Consider the following 22435-nt stretch of genomic DNA (forward strand, 5'->3'; position numbering starts at 1 on the left):
AGTGCTTTCACAGTGTGAGGTTAAATGTTAAGAAAGACTAGTTTTGCTGCTCTCATTGAGCATATCAATACATTCGCAATTCAATGAAGGCAGCAGAAAGCATTTGCAGTTCTTGCTGTCTTATTGACAATGTAAAACGTCTACCTGCCTTTCTCTTAGCAAACTCATAAATAAAATCTAGAATATGAGAATCATGAAACCTTGACAACACTTCTTACGCGCTCGGATCTCTGATAAAAACAAAGACGTTACCTGAAAAACAACATAGTTGATAAGATTAATTTTTAAAAGAACTGATTTATCTACAAATGGAGCTCCAAGGCTATAAAAAATAAGAAATACATTATTTTATTTTAAAGTCTTCAAACTTAGATTGATTACTAAAGCCCGAGGAACTACCACTCTAGCTTTTCTTACAGATACTTCCAAGGTCTCTCATTTTCTTAAATATTAGTCTGATGTTGGCAACATTTCTAGATTGACTCTTTTGTGAATTAATAGATCTCCAGAGAAATTTGTAGGAATCCTATGAGTGCTAATGTTCATTCTGCCTATTTACTATGTAACTCAGCATTTTCACGGATTTTAGTTGGCTTTTTCTTAATATTTAATAATCAGAAATTTATCTTATAGGATATGTCCCAGTTAACTTTTATTTAGCACTGCTGTCACTATCTTCTGTTTAAAAGTGTTCTCAACGAAGTCCACACAGAAATCATGTAACATTTAAAAACAGATCACCAAAATATACTCATGCAAATTCCATTATATGAGTTAGGTGATTTTTACTTGTTTATGCAAACTCAAATGCTTCCCTCATGTAAAATTCTGCATCTTTTGTAATTCAGAAATTTTCAGTGATGAAGTTCTGCTTTAAATAGAATTGAGATTTGCAGAGAAAGAGACTAAGCACAGGAAGTTATTAGAATAACAACATTATAGCTGAAGAAGCATCTGACACTTCAAATGGACTGATAGGGCCGATTAATGGATCCCAAATGTTTTTATTTTTTCATCAATTTCTGTGTCTCCACATAAAAGCTAAAGAGAATAGTTTAAGGTGAAATATTATCTCATTAGATCAGATAAAACAAACTTTTAAAAAATGATAAAATATTTTTTAAAAATATAAATATTTTAACAAGAACTTTCTCTTTCTTTCCTGGCTGGTTCACATTGTTTATGATGATCGTTCTCATTGACTTGCAGTCTTCTCCCACTTCATTTTGCCTGTGTACATAGTCTCGAAAATTTTTTCGATAGTTTAGTGTGTAATTGTCTATTTAGTTAGCTAGAATCAAATCAAAGCAGAGTAAGTAAAAAATTTATTTCTGGTTGTCTTTTCAAACACAAGAGACTAGTCTCATCATTATAGCTATGTGCCACATAATGATGTTTTGGTCAATGACAGACCACACATACGATGGTGATCTCATAAAATTAGTACCATCTACCATAGGTGTGCAGTAGACTGTAAGATCTAGGTTTGTGTAAGTATGCTCTATAATGTTCACACAATGACAAAATCACCTAACAACTCATTTCTCAGACCATATCCCTGTCATTAAGTGACACATGATTGTATACTGCAATATTAATAATATTCAATTTTTCATTTTGTTTTTTGATTATACATTGCTATTTGTTACTACTACAACTATTACTGATATAATTATTAGTTAACATTCCTTGAGTATTTGCCATGTGACAATTCATAAGCTAAGGGAATTACCATAAATTGTCTGTCTCAATTATTTTAACACCACTATGAGGCAGTTACTATTATCGCAATTTTAGATGAAAACGAGACTCAGAGAAGACAGATAATTTGTCCAATATCTCATAGCTGCAAGAGATTACATTGAGAATTATACTCATGTCTATCCACACTTTAAAAACTATGCCATGGGGCCAGCCTGGTGGCATAGTGTTTAAGTTCTTGCATTTTACTTTAGATGCCCAAGGTTCACGGGCTCAGATCCCAGGTGTGGACTTACGCACCACTCATCAAGCCATGCTGTGGCAGTGTCCCACATATAAATTAGAGGAAGATTGGCACAGATGCTAGCTCAGGGACAATCTTCCTCAAGCAAAAATAGGAAGATTGGCAACAGATGTTAGCTCAGGGCCAATCTTCCTCACAAACAAACAAACAAAAAACCCAAAGTAAAACTAAGCCATATCACGTCCTAAAAACTTACCTCATAGATGGGACAGGTATATGAACACTCTTTTGCAGACACAAACACAAAGAATGTACTCATAAGTTTTCATTAGTTAACTTGCTCATAAACACTCAGCAAACTCTTAATAAAAATTGAAAGTACATTTTTTTAGACTACTGGTAAACGTTTTCACTTCATCACAATTACTTTTCAATTTATATTTGCTCATTTACGTGTCTGACCACTTATTAGGCATAGATGCAGCTGCCCTTACGTAAATATTAAAGTTTGATACTAAATTCCCACCCATATTTGTCCATAACTTGTGCACCCACAGTAAATGAGTATAAAAAGAGATGAAATAAATGAGCCAACTGTTTTCAAGCATTGGGCAACAGGTAGTTCAGGGCTAGGATCTTTAAGAGAAGGTAATCATATGCCCAGGTTTTATGCCTGGGAACATGTTCAGACTTCATGGCAGAGCAACTTGGAGCCCAAGTAGAAAAGAAATCTCTCTCAGCTGATGAAGTAGAGATAAGAGTCCCAGGCTGCTGAAACAACTGTAATTTGCAGAGCAGATTCAGAAAATAGGGATTTGCATAACAAGGAAGGCCCAGAAGTCTGCACAAGGATTCACCATGAGATCTTGATGAGAGAAGTTGTGTAGGCACAGGCCAAGCAACTATGAGGTACAGCAGAAACTGCTTCCTGCAGAGATGAGAGAGAAAATAGTGATACCAAAGTTGTTCCAATGATGGAAAATGGAATTTTGGTCCAACAAAGTGAAGAAACCTCTCTGAGAAACTCAGTCATTCAGGTGAGATCCCAGAAAGTCACAGCTTAATAAGGAGGACTCCATTCTTGAATAAAGCCCAGAGCCTATGTCTCAGCTCATAATTGAAATTATTATGTTCTGAAAAATAATAAAACCAAGATTCACAAGAACAGTAGGCTCTTCGAGTAATTTAACTGCCTGTCAGGAAAGAAATTTAACACCATTTTAAGAAAGATGACATAATCCAGACTCCTTCTAACACATCACCATAATGTGCAGATTATAATAAAAATTACTAACTTGTGAAAGTGTGGGAAATGTGATTTTTTTAAAAAATAGTCACTATAAATAGATAACACAATATCCTAGCTATTTTAATTAACTAATGGAACCTTTTCAAGCTCAAAGACTTAAAGAAAAACAACAATAATGAATGAACAGATGAGAAAACTCAACAGAGAAATTAAAACTAAAGACAAAAAAACAAATGGGGGTTTTTGAACTAAAAAATCCAATAACTAAAATGAAAAAAAAAATCACTGAGTGAGTTAAGAGTAGTTTGGAGACTGATTACAAATGGGTTCATAAACCTAAAGACGGATCTGCAGAAAACTTCTATTCTGAAAAACAGAGAGAAAAATATTGAAAGAAAATTAGCAGAACCTCAGTGACCTGTTCAAAAACAAAAAGTGGTCTTATGCACAGACAATTGGAGTCTAATACAGGAAAGAGAATAAGAAAGGGCAGAAAATATTTTTTGAAGAAATGTCCTACCCTAGGGGAAAAAAAAATTCAAGTTACATATCCAAAGATTTCAATGGACACCAAGTAGAATAAATACAAAAAGAACCATATCTAGGTTACTGCTGAAAAGCTAAAAGAAGAAGAAAGTCTAGAATCTGCCAAAGGAAAAAAGCTATTACCTCTGGGGGAACAAATATACGAAATCAACTGATTTCTCATCATTAGAAATGGATGCTAGAAAGCAATCGGACATTTTTAATGTGACGGGGAAAAAAAAACATTGACCTAGAATTGTGTTATATTCAGTGAAAACATCCTTCGAAAATGATGAAGAAATAAAGACAATTCCAGTCAAACAAAAGCTGAGAGAATTAATTGCTAGCAATAATTTAAGAATGTTGAAAGGATTTCTTCAGGCTGAAGGACAATATCACTAAATAGAAACAATTACAAGGGAAATAAGCTGTCCTCAGAAATGAACAATCATTCTTCTTTACAGCAAGAATCGTCAAACTACGGCCCGTGAGCCAAATCCAGCCCGCTGACTGTGTGGAGTTTTGCTGGAACAGAGCCACACCTATTCATTTGCATACCGTCTACGGCTGCTTTTGTGCTGCAACTATGGAGCTGAGTTGCAACAGAGATCATGTCTGGCCCTTTAGGGAAAAAAAATTGACAAGGCTTACCGTAGAGAAGAAAAAGCAGGGATGATGATAAAACACAGTATGGACAAAGTACAATATAATATAGCACGACTTGTGCACTGAGGAAAGCCAGGGTTTGAAAAAAAAATAGAAGAGCTACTTGGAGATTTTCATTGGTAGAGTGAGAGATGGAAAAAGTGAAAATATATGAATGGTAACTAAAAGGCCACTCCTCAGTGTCTATGCATCCACCAGGACAAAAGAATTACAAATAGTTCCTCGATGCCATCCAGGGTTAGATTCAAGAGGTGGTAGAAAAAGTAAGATACTATTGGGCCAGCCCCAGTGTCCTAGCGGTTAAATTCAGTGTGCTCTGCTTCAGCAGCCTGGGTCCGGTTCTGGCGCACGGAGCTATGATCCTCTGTTGGCAGCCCCATACTGAAAAATAGAGGAAGATTGGCACGGATGTTAGCTCAGGGCAAATCTTCCACAAAAAGAAAAACCAGTAAGATTCTATTGATTTTATCAATTTTTCAAATTTACTTCAAGGCAAATTGAATTTTGAATTATGTTCTCCATTTCTACACAAACTAAGTAAATAAATAAAGCATTTGTGGATGGTTTATCCCGTGTTCAACTTTTATTAAGGCCTATTTCCATAAAGCATAAATTCCTGAAAAATTCTTTCACGGAGGGGCGATCTGTTGCCAAATTTGTCTGGCTATCAGACTTGCACAGCACAGGTGGGAGTTTGGGGAAATAATCGTTGCCCAGAAGGACCTGTGGATAAATTTGCCCTCAGACTTTTCCATCCCTTATATTCTCTTTCCTTTCTTTCTCTTCGCACATCTGTGACACTGGAGTTTGGCCCAGAGGAAGAACACACAGTTGAGATAAAGAGATGTGTGCCAAGAAAGCCGAATTTTCAGATCAGATGGGATGCAGATGAACATCTGTGCTGAGAAAAGAAAGCCAAGGACGATATTCTTCAACACTGAAATAACTATAGAGAATTCTCCCACTGTAAAAGCTCCCTCTTTTCTGCCGTGAGTTTTTCCCATACAGAAACAGCGTCTCTTTCTGCAGTGCACTTACAGGTTATCTGCCCCCTCCGCTGAAGGTGTGTGTTTGTTTCTTGTTTCAGCTTACCAATTCAAAGGCACAAGCAAACCTCCCATTATTTGTATCCATGTTTAAAGTGGGCTTGACAGTCAGAATTTTGCACTGACAGGCACACAATAAAAATCATGTACTGTTGCTAGTTTTCTAGGCAGAATTATTTCATAACAATTATCTTCAAATCTCCAATGTTCTGTGTGCTCAAAACCAATTGTCTTTATTTTAATAATTAAGTTGAAGTGACAGTGGGTGACAGCTGCAATTGGTTTCATTTGTGAAGCGAGCACTGCTTTCACTGTCACCATGGAATCATTCTGGCTGGGTGTCAGAATATTTAAGCCATTGAATGTAACCAAATTGGTAGTCAGACAAGGTGCACGTTTTCAAGCAAACACACATTTGTGTGTGTGTGTAACATCAGACACTTTCTCACCAAATCCCAGTAGCTTTAGCAAGTTTTGTAAAGTAAAATCTACAAAACATTTGATAGATGCAAAGAGTATTTCCTCTGAAACAGCTTTGTTTCCAGGTCGTCCCTTTAAGTGAAGAGTTGGCCAAAATTTTCTGTAAAGGGCTAGATCATAAGTATTTTTGGCTTTGTAAGCCATATGGTCTCTGTCGCAACTATTCAACTCTACCCTTCCAGTGTGAAAGCAGCCACAGACAATACGTAAACGAATAGATGTAGCTGCCGTCCAATAAAACCGTATTTACGAAAACAGGCAGAACGGAGAATTTGGTCCATGAGCTGCTTTAAACAATCATTCAACATATATTATTTATAGCATAGTAGATACCATTTTAAATTCTTGTTCCCTTTCTGACTATTAGAATTACAGAGTATCATCAGAGATGGAGAGAGAGTGAATGTAGTTTAAAAATAAAAGTTTTTGAATTCTTTATGATATCGAACAATGCAAAATGTATTTTACATAGATATAACACCTCATATTTACATGGCATGTGACAAATGACTCCTGTGTAGTTTATCTCATTCAATTCCAGTAACAACCTTGTGCATTGGGAAGGATAGTTATGATTCTTCAGTTTCATAAAGCTCAAAGAGGTTAAATGGCTCACTCAATGCCAGATATGTTAAGTGTAGAATAAAGATTTTAAACTTTCCATTTTGGTACCAAAGCTTTTATTTGGGGCAGGCCGTTTGGGGACATGATTTTTGATGGTAATTTTGATCACATGGAAGTGGTCCTAATTCAGCTCTTGATATGCAATTACTGTTAGAAGTGAAAAAGAAAGTAAATATTTTCTATATTATCAAATTAGTTGAGACAGCAAGAATGAATAATTTAAGAAAAAATAGAAACAAGCCTCAAATACTCATTTTTCCTTAATAACAGTATTTCTCTGTCTGACTTCTAGAGGTAATTGCCTCAGTGATCTACTTGGCTTCCTCTTGGAGACAACACCTTAATAGCCCTTTATGCAGGACTCTGCAACTTCAGAAAAAGACTCTAAAATGATTCACTTCCAGCCAACTGGCATTAGAGCCATCTGTTATGTATGCTTTTGGCTTCTGTACAATTTTACTGTTACAACTTTTGTTACATAAAAATCTAAAAGAAGAGAGAGACTACAGCACTAGGATTTTTGATATAGACATTGAGCCATCAGCACAGGAAACCATGCTCACGGATCATGTCCATAGCTCTCCTGTCTGCCTAGGAACTAATCACCTTATAATATTATTGTCAAACTTTCATCTATATTGATGAGATACATATATTTCAACTATATTGATGGTTTTTCTCCAGCAAGAGCAAAATGTTTTGGAGAAGCTGTCTGAAATATCTTTACTGTGTTGGTCTAAGATCACAGGGTTTACAATTTCTATTCTTTAAAATTTTTTGCTTAATAGCTCTTTTTTTTTTTTAAGATTTTATTTTTTTTTTCCTTTTTTTCCTCAAAGCCCCCCGGTACATAGTTGTATATTCTTCGTTGTGGGTCCTTCTAGTTGTGGCATGTGGGACGCTGCCTCAGCGTGGTTTGATGGGCAGTGCCATGTCCGCGCCCAGGATTTGAACTGACGAAACACTGGGCCGCCTGCAGCGGAGCGCGCGAACTTAACCACTCGGCCACGGGGCCAGCCCCTGCTTAATAGCTCTTTTAGAGAAAACCAAGTTAAACTATTTCATGGTCATATGTATATATAAAAAAATCTGAGAATGTTGGCCATTTATGAAGGTTTCGGTGATACTGAAACTACATAAATATTAAGATTAAAGCTCTTCATTCACATAAAGTCAGGTGAAACGGTTTATATGGGAAAATGCAGGCAGAAGTGGGGCAGAACTCCTCACACTGCAAAGATGGTATCACTGTAAAAAGTGTAAAATGAAAAAGCAATCTGAAAGATATGGGCATCTGTTTTCCTATGTAAACAGATGTCAAGGGTGGGAAGTAGGACTGGGGGTGGATAGCAATCCGAGAATCACCATATAACCCCAAATAGCCAGGTGGAGGCAAAGTCACTAACTTCTTGGCTGTAAAATGTGATATTATTCAAGGAGACAATTTTCATTTCTTAATCTATTTAAGAGTGGATGGTGGTACCGTAACTGGAGTCACTGACAGTCTCATCTATTGAGATTTATAAAAGTGGCTATGGTGAAATGGTTTCCTGGTCTTTAAAAGGCATGCATTATTTAATTTCGGTCAAAACTTAGTGTAAATAGTAGGTGGAAAGCTGTGCCATTCGAGTTTTATCTCCCTTTATTTATCAAACTCTTATCAGCAAGATATCAAAAGTAATTACAATCATATCACTGCAGAGCAAATACAAAACAAGGACCTTTGAGGCTAAATTATTTTCAAAAAGTGAAGTCTATAACTAAACTAGTCAGTTTTAGATTATGGTGCTGGCCAGCACCATAAAATCGTCCTGCGTAAAAACCAACACAGGTTCCGATAGTGATGAGTATGGTATGGGGGTTTACATACTAGGGCCAATACAGAGGGACACAGTGTGAGTTGAGAAAGTTCTTTAACAAAAGGCTGTCAGATATGATTTACTGAGCTGGCCTCTATTGGGCAAGCCTCACTGAGCACTCTGAATTCGAGCTTTCCACACTGGCAGACTTTTCCATAATCCAACAAAGACTTGGAGTTATAGGCAGTTCATAAAAGTGATGTCTTTTGTTTAGTTCTAACAGGGGCTCTCAACAGGGGAGGCAAAACCAATGAAGTGCAAAATATAATATGAAATCAATTTCCCTTCTCACATGACCCTGAGAATAAGAAAAGATTCTTATCTTCCTGGGGCTGCTAAAAGTCCACATGTCTTCCGGGTGGTTGGAATAGAAGACCAAGAGAATTTAAGAATATTTTTAGCTTAATTAGTTTAGGCACTTCATTTTGAGACAGATTTAGTGCATGTTTCATCTGTTTAAAGGATCACAGGAGTCTGAGTGAGATCGTTTTTCCAGATAGAGGGTGAAGTAGTTTGAGAGAAGGGTTATGCTTAATGAGATCCACTTTCAGAAAAAAATTCGTGTTAGTGGCTGAAGAAAGGGAATACCAAACTATGACTCGGGACCAACTCTAACCACTTAGAATGATTTCTGAGCATGGTGATGTAACTACTTGAATGACTCCGTTTCACAGCAGAGATAGGTGGTAAACACTTTAAGCTTCATTGTTTATAAACCATGTTACATCTGATTTTGTGATTATATTTCATACCTTTAACTATGTACCTATAACTGTGGCGATGTTTGAGAACATAGATAACATATAATGCATTTGACTACTTTCATTGATAGACTATATTACACAAAATAAGGAAGGGTTACTTGTTAAGAGGCTGTTGAGGTATGAAACTTATATCTTATTTTGGTATATGATAAGGAGAATTTTACTTTGATGGTACACTTTAGCTCTCTCTATAATGTGTTTTCAGCCTTGCAATTCCAAATAACGATTCCTCTATATTTCTTCTAAAACATTTTCTTGACAAATGTAAACTAGTCTGTACCAGTCCAATTGAGCTTATTTGTGATGTTAGATATTTATTTCAATTTTTAAGTGATAATTTAACCAATAGTATAGATAATATCATCCAGTTTTTACTTATGTGACAGGTGAACCAGTTGTTGTGACAGGTGGATAACTCTTAAAATTATGAAACAGAGTATCTGAGTATCAGAGTGTCAATTTGAGTCTCCAAGAAACAGGCATCAAGATCGAATTAGACATGAAAAAATTTATTGGAGAAACACCTTTGAAGGCTAAAATGGAGAGATAAAGGCAGATACAGGTCTGACCTCTGTGAAAGGAGAGAGGGAAGGAAGGAAGTTAGGATAAGGAGATTCTCAGACTGCAGTGCAACTGATGAATTCTCAGCCAGGCTGATGGGAAGCTCCAGAAGAAAGTCTGCCTTTCAGAGGAATCCTACATTCAGAAGGAATGGCTGAGCTCTAATACGCCGACTGCGCTCAGACACTGTCTAGGATAAGCTCAAGGGGAGTGTGGTCTGCATCCCCAAGATGTAGCAGCTGGAGGCTCTCAGCCTCTTATATTCCTCACAATAGAGTCTCTCTCGAGGAACAATCTGGGACTGTAATCCCATGGTTGCTACAACTTGGAAATCTCATTTGTGGAATATTGATATGATAAACATTAAAAAAAATTACATGTGTAATCATACTGCAAGAGTGATTCCAACACATTTGATTCTAATGTAGGTAAGATAGGTATGAACTATTTTAGACTAATTCATGAAAAAAATCTAAACTTGAAATAATTTCATCCATCAATTCTTTTGTTTTCTTAACTTAGGAAAAGAGAGTTAAATTCAGCTTTAGCAGCAATAATCCTTGGATTATCAAGGCAAATCAGAGTACAGCGGGGTCATATTTTCATAAACACTAGTATAGGTTATAAGTGTAATTTTTTAACAAAAAAGGTAATTCATTATTTTAAATAGTGACATATATTGGGGCTGGCCCAGGGACGTGGTGGTTAAGTTTTCACACTCTGCATTGGCAGCCCAGGGTTTGCGGGTTTGGACCCCGGGCATGGACCTACATACCACTCATCAAGCCATGCTGTGGCTGCATCCCACATGCAAAGTAGGGGAAGATTGGCACAAATGTTAGCTCAGGGACATGTCTTCCTCAAGCAAAAAGAGGAAGATGGGCAACAGATGTTAGCTCAGGGCCAATCTTCCTCAACAACAACAAAAGATTATTATGTGCTGCTTGTGCTCTTTAAAGGGAGCAACCCAGAACAAAAGTATAAAGAAATGCGTCTTTACCACCTCTTAATTCCAGTCTCCTTTTAGCTGTCCAGTTCCCTGGAGTTGCTTTGTATTTTTTGCTGCTTACAGCTGCTAAGGATTCACTAGAGAAACATGTGTCAGTGAGACTTTCTCCAAATGTCTGCTTTCTTAAGACTCTACGATCCCATCCATTCCAATTCATTAACATCCATTTCATTCATTAACAGTCTTTCTCTCTTCTAAGATCCAGATGAATGCATTGAAAACATAATGTGTATTAAGTAGACAACAGAAAAGAGTTCTCCAGCTTATCTCCACCCATGGGAGTTTATTACAAGCGTACACGGAAAGGCAGGGTGACGTACTCTGGGCACCAGCACTTCCAAGTCTGAGACGTATCATGTGTTTCATGCAGAACCAGACGTACAGCTCAGATTTACATAGAATATTATCTGAGCCCAAGTGAGATTCCCTTCCTGAGTATACCTCCCATTCTCACTCCTCATAAGAGGGAATTTGTTTAGGTCAATTTGTCCAATGCAATGCAGAGTTTTCGGTTGAGTCACTGCAGAAGTGGTTGTCCTATCACACGTCACATCGTGACTGGGACTTGGCCTTCTTTCCCTGGACCAATCAATGGTAACCATGCTTACAGGGTTTATTTTCTCCTAGCACTCATGGCATGAGTCAGAGCTGCTTTGTACATAAAGAACCTCTTGGGGCTGCTTTCCACAGAAGAGGGCAATTAGAATTTTATGGACTCTCCAGTATAAGTGTTAATGTTTGATAAAACCTAACTATGTTGCTCCTTGCACTTAACTGCATTTAACCATTGTTTCAAAGCCTATAACTCAAAGAGCTATGCTCGCGTTAGAGTCACATTGCTCTAATTTGTCAAACCATGCTGCATGCCCTTCTTTTGCAAAAGTCCAGGCTTGCTCATCAACTGTTGGCTACACGCTCTGGACTAATCATTGCACTTTTTGTAACTAAAGTGAACTTTATCTTCTGATCTTGTCATGGATTTTAATTTCTCTTTCTAGTTCATGATGGTGATTTTTTTAACGACAACTTGGCTTTCAATTCAGGTTGCTGTGTGATTACTTAGGACATGAAATTCTTTGCAGCTCATATGTGGCTCAGCACCATGAACAAGTAAGGGTGTAAGGCTGTGTCTGCCAATAACAGGAGCCCAATAAAGTTAATTGTTTCTCCGTTAGGCACTTCGCTAGTGCCCTGAACACATGGAACCGATTATCTGGCACTGCAACGTTGTTAAATAAAATGTGCAAAAAAGAAAATACAATTATTGCTAAAGTAAAAACATACCACAAGGGGTTATTAAAAAAAGCAAGATGTTTTACATTTTAAGGATGTTTCGCTGCTGCATGTGTGTGTTTGGTGAAAAACGATTAGCTCCAAGACACTGCTGTATCAATGTTAAACTTTTCCTTCTGCTTCATTGTCTTCTGGTCGTCTGAAATAAATGGAAGCAGGCTTTTTCATTCTGAAGGAAAATAATATTTTTTAAGTTAAAGGCATATTTTGGCAATGTTGAAATATAGACTACTCACTTAAAACATTCATCTTATACTATAACTAGGATGATTCTTTAAAAACATATTTACTTCTATCAGGCCTCTGGGCAGGTCTCAATTGCTTATCAACTCCATTTATTCACAAATGGATACCATCACCTAAAGTAACTGTATTCTGGTATAGATTATAAATTACTCTGGTAGCATGGAAAAAACACTATAATCCTCTTTTAGTTATGCTTAAGAGAATCACGGGCTGTTAATAAATACAATGTGTTTATAAGATAAAGAGTCTTACTCAGTTTCCATTTATCTTCAAAGGTTTTCCATTTCTCACCAACACTTTAAAATAGTATTATATTGCCTAAATGTCACGCAATTACATTTACCTTGACCATTGTTAATTTTAAATAGTTTTTCCCACAGGGCAAATAACTGTGATCGGGTAAATATCCGATGTCCACTAGAGATTACACAAAATGTTTTGTTAGATTTGAATTTTGTGTACGTGCCTTATAAATAATCAAACTGTATATGTTCAGTAAAACATTATATTAACCCATTTGACATTACAGACTGATTCATATATTAGCCTACAAAACCTGAGGATCAAAAAAACAAAAAACTTTTTGGATTTTATTATCTATGTCTTCAGTTAAACAAACAGATTTTTTTTCAATTTCTTTTCTCTCAAGTGCCAAAAATCAAGTAAAGTACCATTTAGGCAGATCCCAATGAACAGATCTGGAATCTGGCTGTTAATCATCCCACCATAAAATGTAGACATGTCTTCTTTGCTTATCAAAGACCTACACATTAGGACTTAATTTCAATAAAGTATTGGAGTTTGCTCAGTTTCCCATATCTTGTTATTAAGAACCAGAATGATCAAAATTGAGCGGTGCCTGGAGTTTCCAAAATAGAGCATCTGTCGTTCAAAATGATCACTGCATGTTCATTACAAGTGAGCTCTAGCAAAATGCAGCAGAATCTTATATTTTCTAAATGTAATACATGTTAACTAATTCTTAGTTCTGTACTTTGGTTATTCTACAGCTTTTTTACATACCGAAAGAGTGATGAGGCAGGTAAGCACCGTAAAATGAACAGAAACAGATCATTTTTCCAATGGGCAGAATCAGGTGGTCAAATCTTCACAGATCACTAACTACAGTCTTCTTTTGAGACAGAACTACACAGCACTCTGGCTGCATTTAACTAGAGAAGTACCAAGGCATCCTTTTTTTTTTTTTTTTTTTAATTTTAGTGGAGTTTGGCTGCCCTGGCTCTGTTTTTACTCTCAGAATCACTGAGATGTGATCATACTTCGATCACAATTTTAATAAGGGCTTGTTGTGAAAGCTGAGCTTAATTTCTTTTCTTTTTTTTTTTTTGGTACCATTCTTTCTCTCAAATTCTCAGGGATTTAATGAGAGAAGGTCAGCATTGGCTGGGTCAGAAGGAAGCAAATGGCACATTGGAGAAATTGTGTGGGCCTGGAGTGAATTTACGATGGAAGCACTGTCACCCTCTTCTCAAAGCTCCGATAGAACATTAATGAGAAAATCAAGTGCATAACCTAGCTATGACTTCAAACTGTTAAATATAATATGCTTACAGCTGCACAGTATGATTTAAATCATATAAAATATAATGCTATAGCATTTCCAAGAGGAAGTAATTTAGGATAATGGCTTTAACTCGCCTTAACTAAAAATGCAGCTAGTTGCCAACAGTTTAAAAGAGACTTTGTTACCATCTAGAGACAAGTCCATCAATTTCAATGAGATGATGATTCTCTACTGATAACCCTGATTTCTTTGAGATTTTGATGGGTAGAGAAAAAAGATGATTTGGCTATTATTAGTAAGCATATGTGCAAAATGGAAACAGTCGTTGGGAAGCATGTAGCCAGAGGCGATTTGAAAGGGAATCTGGGAGATAATTATAGGATTCTGTACGTGACATAACTAGGTTTTGGCAACTTTTTAGAAAAATTTGCACAGAGATATTGTATGTTTAGTAGGTTAGTTAAATCATCCAAATTACTTTTATTCGTGTTACAAGTAATGTAATATAACTACCCTAAATTTTATAGATTTGGCATAATCAACATGATTTAATATACTTATATTCACAAGTATACCCAACATTTTTATTCATTTCAAGTGGATTTAAAAGAAGTTAAATTTTGAAGTTTAACATATAAACATATTACATGAATATTGCAACATTAAAGAAAAAAATATTTTCTCTTAAAAAGTAAAGGTAACCTTTTAGAGTTTTTCTATCAAGGAAAAATTGAATAAATATTTATTTAAGACTTCTTATTCTATGCTTTCTCCATGCTTTTCAAATTCTTCACGGGGAAACATATATTTTACTTGAAATCCTTACAGATGAAACAAGTATTTTATTAATATATTTATTTTATTAATTTAATATTTATAACTTTTGATTATTACTGAATCATTCATGGGAGCTATAAGATTACTTTGATAAATAGGGATGTCTCTGAAATCATGGCTTATAGATGACAGTGGCCATTTTACTTATATACCAATATACCATTTATTTCTCTATTTTTTTTGGCTGTACAATATCCAGAAAATCCTTGATTTATTAAACCAAATGATATATACTAATAGATTTAAATTACTACTCTGTAATTTCAGGTAGAGCATCATATAATAGAGACAGCTTATTGTGAGATTTTCACCATGATACATTCAATTCACAGCACAAATGAACATGTCGTCTCCAAAGTGGGAACATTTTGTATGTAACACATTTGTGTTTGTAACAGTGTTAAAGGCAGTGAGCATGTAAATCATCCATATTAAAAAATGCTGAGTCATGCATTTGCAGAATCATTGCAGCATCTTTTGTGGAACTTCAAGGTTCTCTGGAATGCAGCATTTTCAGAACCACAACGCTCTTCGGAGGAAAATATTATTAATTATAACAATAATAATGCTAGTTTTGTCCTTAGCATTTATAATTGATTTAATAAAAGTACACATGGGAATAATTTAAGAATAAATAATTGTATCAGAGGTTTTGTTTGTGAATAGTAGAGAATCTCCAATAATAGTGTAATAACAAACGGAAGTGTATTTCTCTTACCTAAACAAAATCCAGAAGTAGATGGATCAATTTATGCTTGAATATAGCTGGTTATCACACTCACTTTTCACCCAGCAAGATGAAGGCAGGGGTTGGGAGGCATACATGGCTCTTCCCCTTTAAGGATACTTTTTGACATTATCCTAACTACTCCTACTTAAAACCCTTTAATCAAAAATAAGTAACATGACCGCACATATTTGCAGGAAATCTGGGGACTGTGATCTTTAGCTGGGTACCCGGTAGTTTTTATTCTTCTGAGAGAGAAGAAGGGAAGGAACGAACAGCATTCCAATAGTAAGAACAAGTTAATTCTCTTTTTTTGCATTCCAGCTGTTGCCCTAAATAATGGCACATTTAGTTTACATTTGGATTCTGTATTTTTTTATAAAAGTCCCCAATTCTGTTCTTTGGTTCTCCAAACCAGAATCACTACAGGTTTTCCACAGAAGTGTTAGCCTTCACCCGCCACCCTACTCATGACCCAGAATGGTACATGCCCTAGGCTAGAAGCAATGAACATGGAAAACTTTCCATACCATTTTCTTCTTTCAGGGGTCAATCTCCACTAATTTCTGCCTTGTTTTAGTCGCACTCCAGTGCCTGCAAGTAGTTATTTTTTTGTATTTTGTCCAGAGTTTATAGTTGTTGTCTGTAGGAGAATTAGTCTGGTAGGGGCTTATCAGTCATAACTGGAAGTAGAAGTTCATGGAAGTTTTTTCCCTGATATTTGCATGGCTGGTTTCTTCGTGTCATTCAAATTCAACATCAATGTCACCTCATTTGTAAAGCTTTTTCTGACCTTAATTTAAAGTAGCCTTGTATATTCCTGTATTGAAAAGCAGCCTGTTTTAAGACTGTTCTTAGCACTATCAATAGCCTGCATTTTCCTTACTTACTCATGGCTCTCCCCCTCTCTTCCTTCACACCTCTAAAGTTCAAACGTCTGTGAGTCAGTGAGAGCTTCTCTGACTATGCTCTATAAAACACTCTGCTCTTTTCCCACACACGCAAACACAGATACACACACATGCTCACACACATCGAGAATGAATAGACTTTCCAATTTGCCTGGGATGGTCTCAGATTATGCCTCTTATCACGACATAATGACTAATAACATTTCCTACTACTCTCAAAAGTTTCTAAATTGGGCCAATAATTTATATAGTAATATTAAAAATCCCTATTATACTGCTTTATTTTTCTTCATATCACTGATCACCACCTGATATATTAGAATTTATGTCTATACATATATGGAAATATACTTAATATATTATATGTCTATATGCGAAATATATGTCTGTCTGCCCATTCTAGAATGTAAGCCTTGAAGGCAGGAACTTTTCTGTTTTGTTCACTATTAAATATTGGTTGCTAGGACAGTTTAGGCACAAAGAAAGATACGTAATAAAGATTTGTTGATGGAGCAAATGAATAAACCAATTTCTTTTCTTTGTCTACCCTAACAGATTGCAAATTACATGATACTGAGACTTGATATTTATATTTCTCCAATTTATCCCCTGTTCCTGGCATGTAGTAAGGCTTCAATATATTAATGAATTAATCTTACAACATAAATTTAAAACTCTTGCTTCGAAATCATTAACTAATAATAAGTAAATGATGAGCTATGATGGCTGCACAGGCAACTTGATTGAGTTTCTTTTTCTGTTGTGCAGATCTTGTTTATCTCAAATACCAGGTCTAATCCACAAGCAGATTTCCCTTTCCACTGTATTTACAGAGAGAACTAAGGAAGTTTCTAAACTCCCATATTAAAGATGACTTTACTCACTGTGAGAGCCAGAACATTGCCCCCCACCTAAAGATGTCTATAATCCTTGGAACCTGTGAATATGTTACCTTACATGGCAAAATGGACTTTGAAAGTCTGATTAAGTTAAAGATTTTGTGATGGGGAGATTATCCTGGATAATTGAGGTAGGATCCATTATAATCACACGAGTTCGTAGAAATCAGAGAGGGAGACTGGAAGGTTAGAGTCAGATAGAGATTTGAAGATGTATGCTGCTGGCTTTGAAGAAGGAGGAAGGGGCTGAGAGCCAAAGAATGCAGGCAGCCTCTGGAATCTAGAAATGGCAAGGAAACAAAATCTCCCTTATAGCCTCCGGAGGGAGCACAGCCTGCCAACACCTTGATTTTAGTCTAGCGAAACCATTTAAGACATCCGACCTCCAGAACTCTAAGGTAATCAGTTTCTGTTGTTTTAAGGCACTGAGTTTGTGGTAATTTGTTACAGCTGCAACAGGAAACCAGGACACTCTGCATTAGGCTTCTTTGGTGTAATTCACTTCGGGATGGAGAACTTTTCCTGTTGATCTATTGGGAAGGAGAGAACTAGCTGTCTCTGCTCTGAATTTCTTCCAGGCCCAAATCTATACAACAGCCCATCACCCAAAATTCCTCTGCTTGATCTGGAGAGCAGCTTTCAGGCTCCAGCTGAGGACATAAGCCCCAGCCACTTGCTTTGCATTCATGGAAGAGAGAAAGGGACTAGCCCACGTGGCTGTCCTCCAACAAGCGCTTCTGCTAACTGCCTCACAGCCTATTCACAGTCTCTGTAGTAACCAGGTATAACTTTGCAACCAGCCCCTGTAGCACCTTGAAGAAAGGAGCATCGATTCAGCTTCAGGTTTTGCCTTTGTTTTAGTTTATTCTCCCTTATTACACCACATGCTGCTTCTTTAAGAAAGTTTTGCTTTTTTTCAATTGCTGACAGCACCCTTTATTCTGAATACTACCATAGATTCATTATTTTAAATAACTTTATTGTCACTTCAATGGCGTTTGGGGAGGACAATTATGCAAATACCTGTGTCCTGCCTGTCATCCTGACTTGAAAAGTGTTTCATACTGCTCTTTTTTCTATATATTTGGTTGCATTTTGCTCTACTCATCCCCATGTGTCTCTACTTGTGAAGTATTGGGAGATCATATAGGTTTTTGTGTTTGTTGTGGTGATCAAAGATTCCTGGGGCAGTGCCCTTATTATCTGTCAGGCCTGGCATCTCTGATTAAGAACAGGTGCAGCCAGGACTGCACTTTGCCTATCTGAATCAAATGAAAAGCAGGAGTAAGTTTCTGTGGGATCTCGCTCTCCCTCTCAATTCTCTTGTGCTGGAGAGCTTTCCAAAATATTGGCAAAGATCTGGATTTGTGGCTGACCAGTGGTCCCACATCCTGCCATGGCCTCCACAAACTTTGCAGCTTTGAGATAGGAGATTTTGATCTGGTTCTCCTGGTGTCCTATCTTCCACATAATTTCAATTTAATCAGCTGCCTTACATTCAGTGAATTACGGGTTCATTTATCTACCCTTTATTATTGTTATATGATCAAGTAATTCTTTGAAATTTCTATACATGGATGGCAGCGTTACCTTCTCTCTAAATCAGCTCCTGATGTTCTCCTCTCAACTCTTTGCATATTCCTTTACTTATTACATTTGTAGATGGGTGAGTTAAAGATAGAGGTTAAACACTTATGCCCAAACCACCACCTCACAGAGAAGTTCAGATATGTTAACATAATCAATAAGCTTATGATCTCTATCTTTTTATGAAAAGTTAGCTTAGACATCAATTTATCCATTATAACTTCATTTTATAGTTTAATCCTAAATTACAGTGGAAGGTATAGGGGGTTCATGGTATTCCTGCATAATGCTTTTGTGAATTCTGGGATATTTTAATGATAGAAGGAAGTCCATTGTAGTAGACGAAGTATGGTTTCTGATGCTTAAGCCAATAGGCAGTAAGTGATATTTGGGTTTTGCTGTCTACACTAGAGAGTTCCAACTCCAAAGTGCGCCAAAAATGACAAAGGGTAACACTGAAGGAGTCAGAAGTCTGGAAATGTTACAGGCACTTGGTAAAAGAGATGTACAAGTAGTTTCATGATTCTGTCAGCAGAGAGGGGAGGCCCAAGTTTCTGAGTTGAACGATAGGAAGATAAGTCCCAGGGAAAGAGAATTGGCTCAGAAAGAAGGAAGCGTAGGTACCACGGCTTATGGATAGGAATAGATAATAGGAAGAAAAGCTAGTGAATTACACTATTTTATCACACTATCGTTTGTTTGTAACATAAACAAAATAAAAATAAAATTGCAAAACCATCAGCTTATGGAAAGCTCCTTTGCAAAGTTTATGGCTTTGTTAGCAAGGTATGTAATTAAAGTTTACTAACTGGTTGGGCTTAGATAGGTCTACTCAAAATTGTGTTTGATTTCTGTAAGCTTAGGCTAAGAATGTTCATCTTAATTTGGATGACACATTATAAAAACCCAAAAATTCCTTATTATCAATAAAAATTTAAAAAAATGATTTAGACACTGTAAACAATCACTTCTCATGAGACAAGCAGAGATTTCCCCAATGGACAAACAGCCAACTGTTCCCAGTTGTATCACTCTTAAATAAAGGATTCCCAGCAAACATTCGGAAGAAATCATATGCCTTCCAGGGATAGGCAGCTGGGAAAGAGGGAAGAGATTAATACAGAAAAGGCTGTGGACCATCCCGATGCGATTCTTCAGTTCCTTGATTGAAGGCATTAAGTTTTATTTTATTAACTTCTTTCTTGCCCTTCAAAAGTTGAGGGTGCTCACTCGAGGGCTTGTGTAGAATTGCCCCCGGGAACCTCTGTGCAAAGGTTTGAAATCACAGCTGGCTGTGATTAGAAGGATTGGGAGAGATCAGTGCTTGATTAACTTTCAGCTGCTATTGGTTTGCCTCAGTTCCTGCAGGAGAATTAATCCATAGGTTCGAGTAAATTTTGGATCTTAATGGATACCAGATACATCGAGCCCACCCAGACCACCAAGATTTAGCAATCCCTTTCCTCACATTTAAGTTGTACAAATGAATTCATTCCTCTTTACCCAGTGGCCAAAAGAACTCAACCTCATCGTTTTCTCCCAAGGCATTCACTTTATTGTGCCTTCCAGTCTAAGAAAGTATAGGTTCTGTAAGTTGAGGTCCAGGTCTTCGTCTTTGCATTTTCAGAAGTATGAATTTAGTTCCTTTTATGTAAAAGACTTTGTCAGGTGAATAACAATGCCTTCTGCTCCCTTTCTGTTAACTTGTGTTCAGTACACATGAAATTATTCCATCTCTATAAGAGCTAGTCTCCACTCTCCACTTCAACTGTACCACAGAAATTGACCCTCCTCCTAAACTGAATTTATGCCATCCTAGTTAAAGATTCTTGAGTTAGAGATGTATATTTATTATTATGAATCATCATTACTTTGATAACACTAAAAGGTATTAATGAGGTCATTAAATACTTTTCCAAGAACCCATGTTTTTGGATCCTTAAAACTTTCATTTTGTTGATAAATTTCCTAACAAGCAAAAGTTCTTCATCTAACTCCTTCCTTGCTAACTGAATATTCTTATGCTTGTGAGTTGAGGATCTCACTCAAAAAAGAAAACTTAGCACAAAAGTAACACACACGTTTGCTTAATTTCAAGAGGCTTCTATTTTTCTGATAGATTATTATGATAGCATTGACCTATGAGACCCACACTGTTAAGATCAGAGACATGTAAATAAAAATAAAGTATTAATCAACATAAATAAATCAAACAGAAATTTTCCTAACAAGCATGTAACTCATTTCCTTTTGTAGAGTCTAATTGCAGGAAGTTGTAGGAAAAAAGCCAAGGGAACTCAAAGCTCATTGCAGTGCTCATGTATTTCTCTGAGAATTGTAATTTAATTAAATGAAAGAGGTAAATTTTCTATTTATGACTTCTTGAATTGCTATGATCGACCTGCTTTCAGATTCATAGGTTCATTTTATTCGCTTCCAAAAACTTTTATTAGCCCTATACTAACACAAATTTACAGAGCTAAATCTTTCTTAGGAAGTCACATGATAGTGACATGCGACAAGCATTGTGCTGCCTGCCTGAGCTTCTCCTCCAGCAATATCAGACAAATTAATGCATATGTCTATAGATCCATATTGTACTTATTTTCTCTCAGTCTTCCTCTCAGAAGCTTTGCTTCAGTTAAATTCACCTATTCATTTTTCTCTATTAATGTGGTACCTATTCCGTATTTTGCCTTTGCTTCAATCGTTTTTCCCACTTGCAATGCCCTACTCCTTGCTATTTACTATATCCTAAGTGACTCTCAGGCTCCAGCTTAAGAACCGTCTTACCCGGAGGATTTTTCTTGATTTTCTCAAGATTTATTCCCTCTTCTTTGACATAACATCTTCTTTGAATCACACATTCAGCACTTACTTAATGATTTCTTGGGTTATTATTTATCATTTTGTGAAATTATCTAGTCTCCGTAACTTGGTCGTAATCTCTTATGGTAGAAGGTACACTTTTTAATTAAATAGAACTCATACTTTGTTTATACAAGTAGTATTTTTACAAATACTTGCAAATTATGATGGCTGTGGCACTAACAAAAGAAATAGTATAACATTATTTAAATTTTCTTTGACTCAGAATACCCAGCAAACTCTTACATTTTTAGGAAAAAATATTAAAATGTTCATATCTACAAATACTGCTGCAGAGAGTTCTTAAAACTGAATGACAGATAACAAGTATAGATTGTAAGCTTCCTGCTAGATTGCAAGTGCCATGAGAACGAAAATCCTAACTGTCCTGGTTGCTACTGTATTCCGTGCATAGCATAATATGTAGTACATGGTACATAGTTGGTGGTCAATAAATAATTTTGAATGAATCAAATGAAGGAAAAAGTAATTAAAATAATCTAGACAAAACACATGTGTAAAAGGCAATGTTCCTTTCTTATCTTTATTAAGATCACTTATGATGGATAAAAACAATGATGACAATAATGGAATTGCTACCTATTTTCTGAGACAGAGACAGAGGTAAGTTAACCTTACTTTTCTCAAGCAAATGAACATACGAATGTATTGCAAATATATTGAAAACTAGAGAAAAGTGAAAAAAACTTCTATGAGTATCGGTGTCTTTGCAGCTTAACTTGGCCAACATTTTGCTTTTGCTAAGGAAGTTAGGACTTTGAGCATGTTAGAAAATTCATGATCTTTCCAAGGC

The 22435-nt window shown here is 36.3% G+C and overlaps 1 pseudogene; it reads right to left on the minus strand.

Annotated features, from left to right (window-relative positions):
• The window catches only part of LOC124247262 (ras-related protein Rab-9A-like), a 119789-nt pseudogene that overhangs the window by 22188 nt on the left and 75166 nt on the right, over positions 1 to 22435 (minus strand).

Source organism: Equus quagga, chromosome 11 (genome assembly GCF_021613505.1).
Source record: "Equus quagga isolate Etosha38 chromosome 11, UCLA_HA_Equagga_1.0, whole genome shotgun sequence".
Lineage (NCBI taxonomy): Eukaryota > Metazoa > Chordata > Mammalia > Perissodactyla > Equidae > Equus > Equus quagga.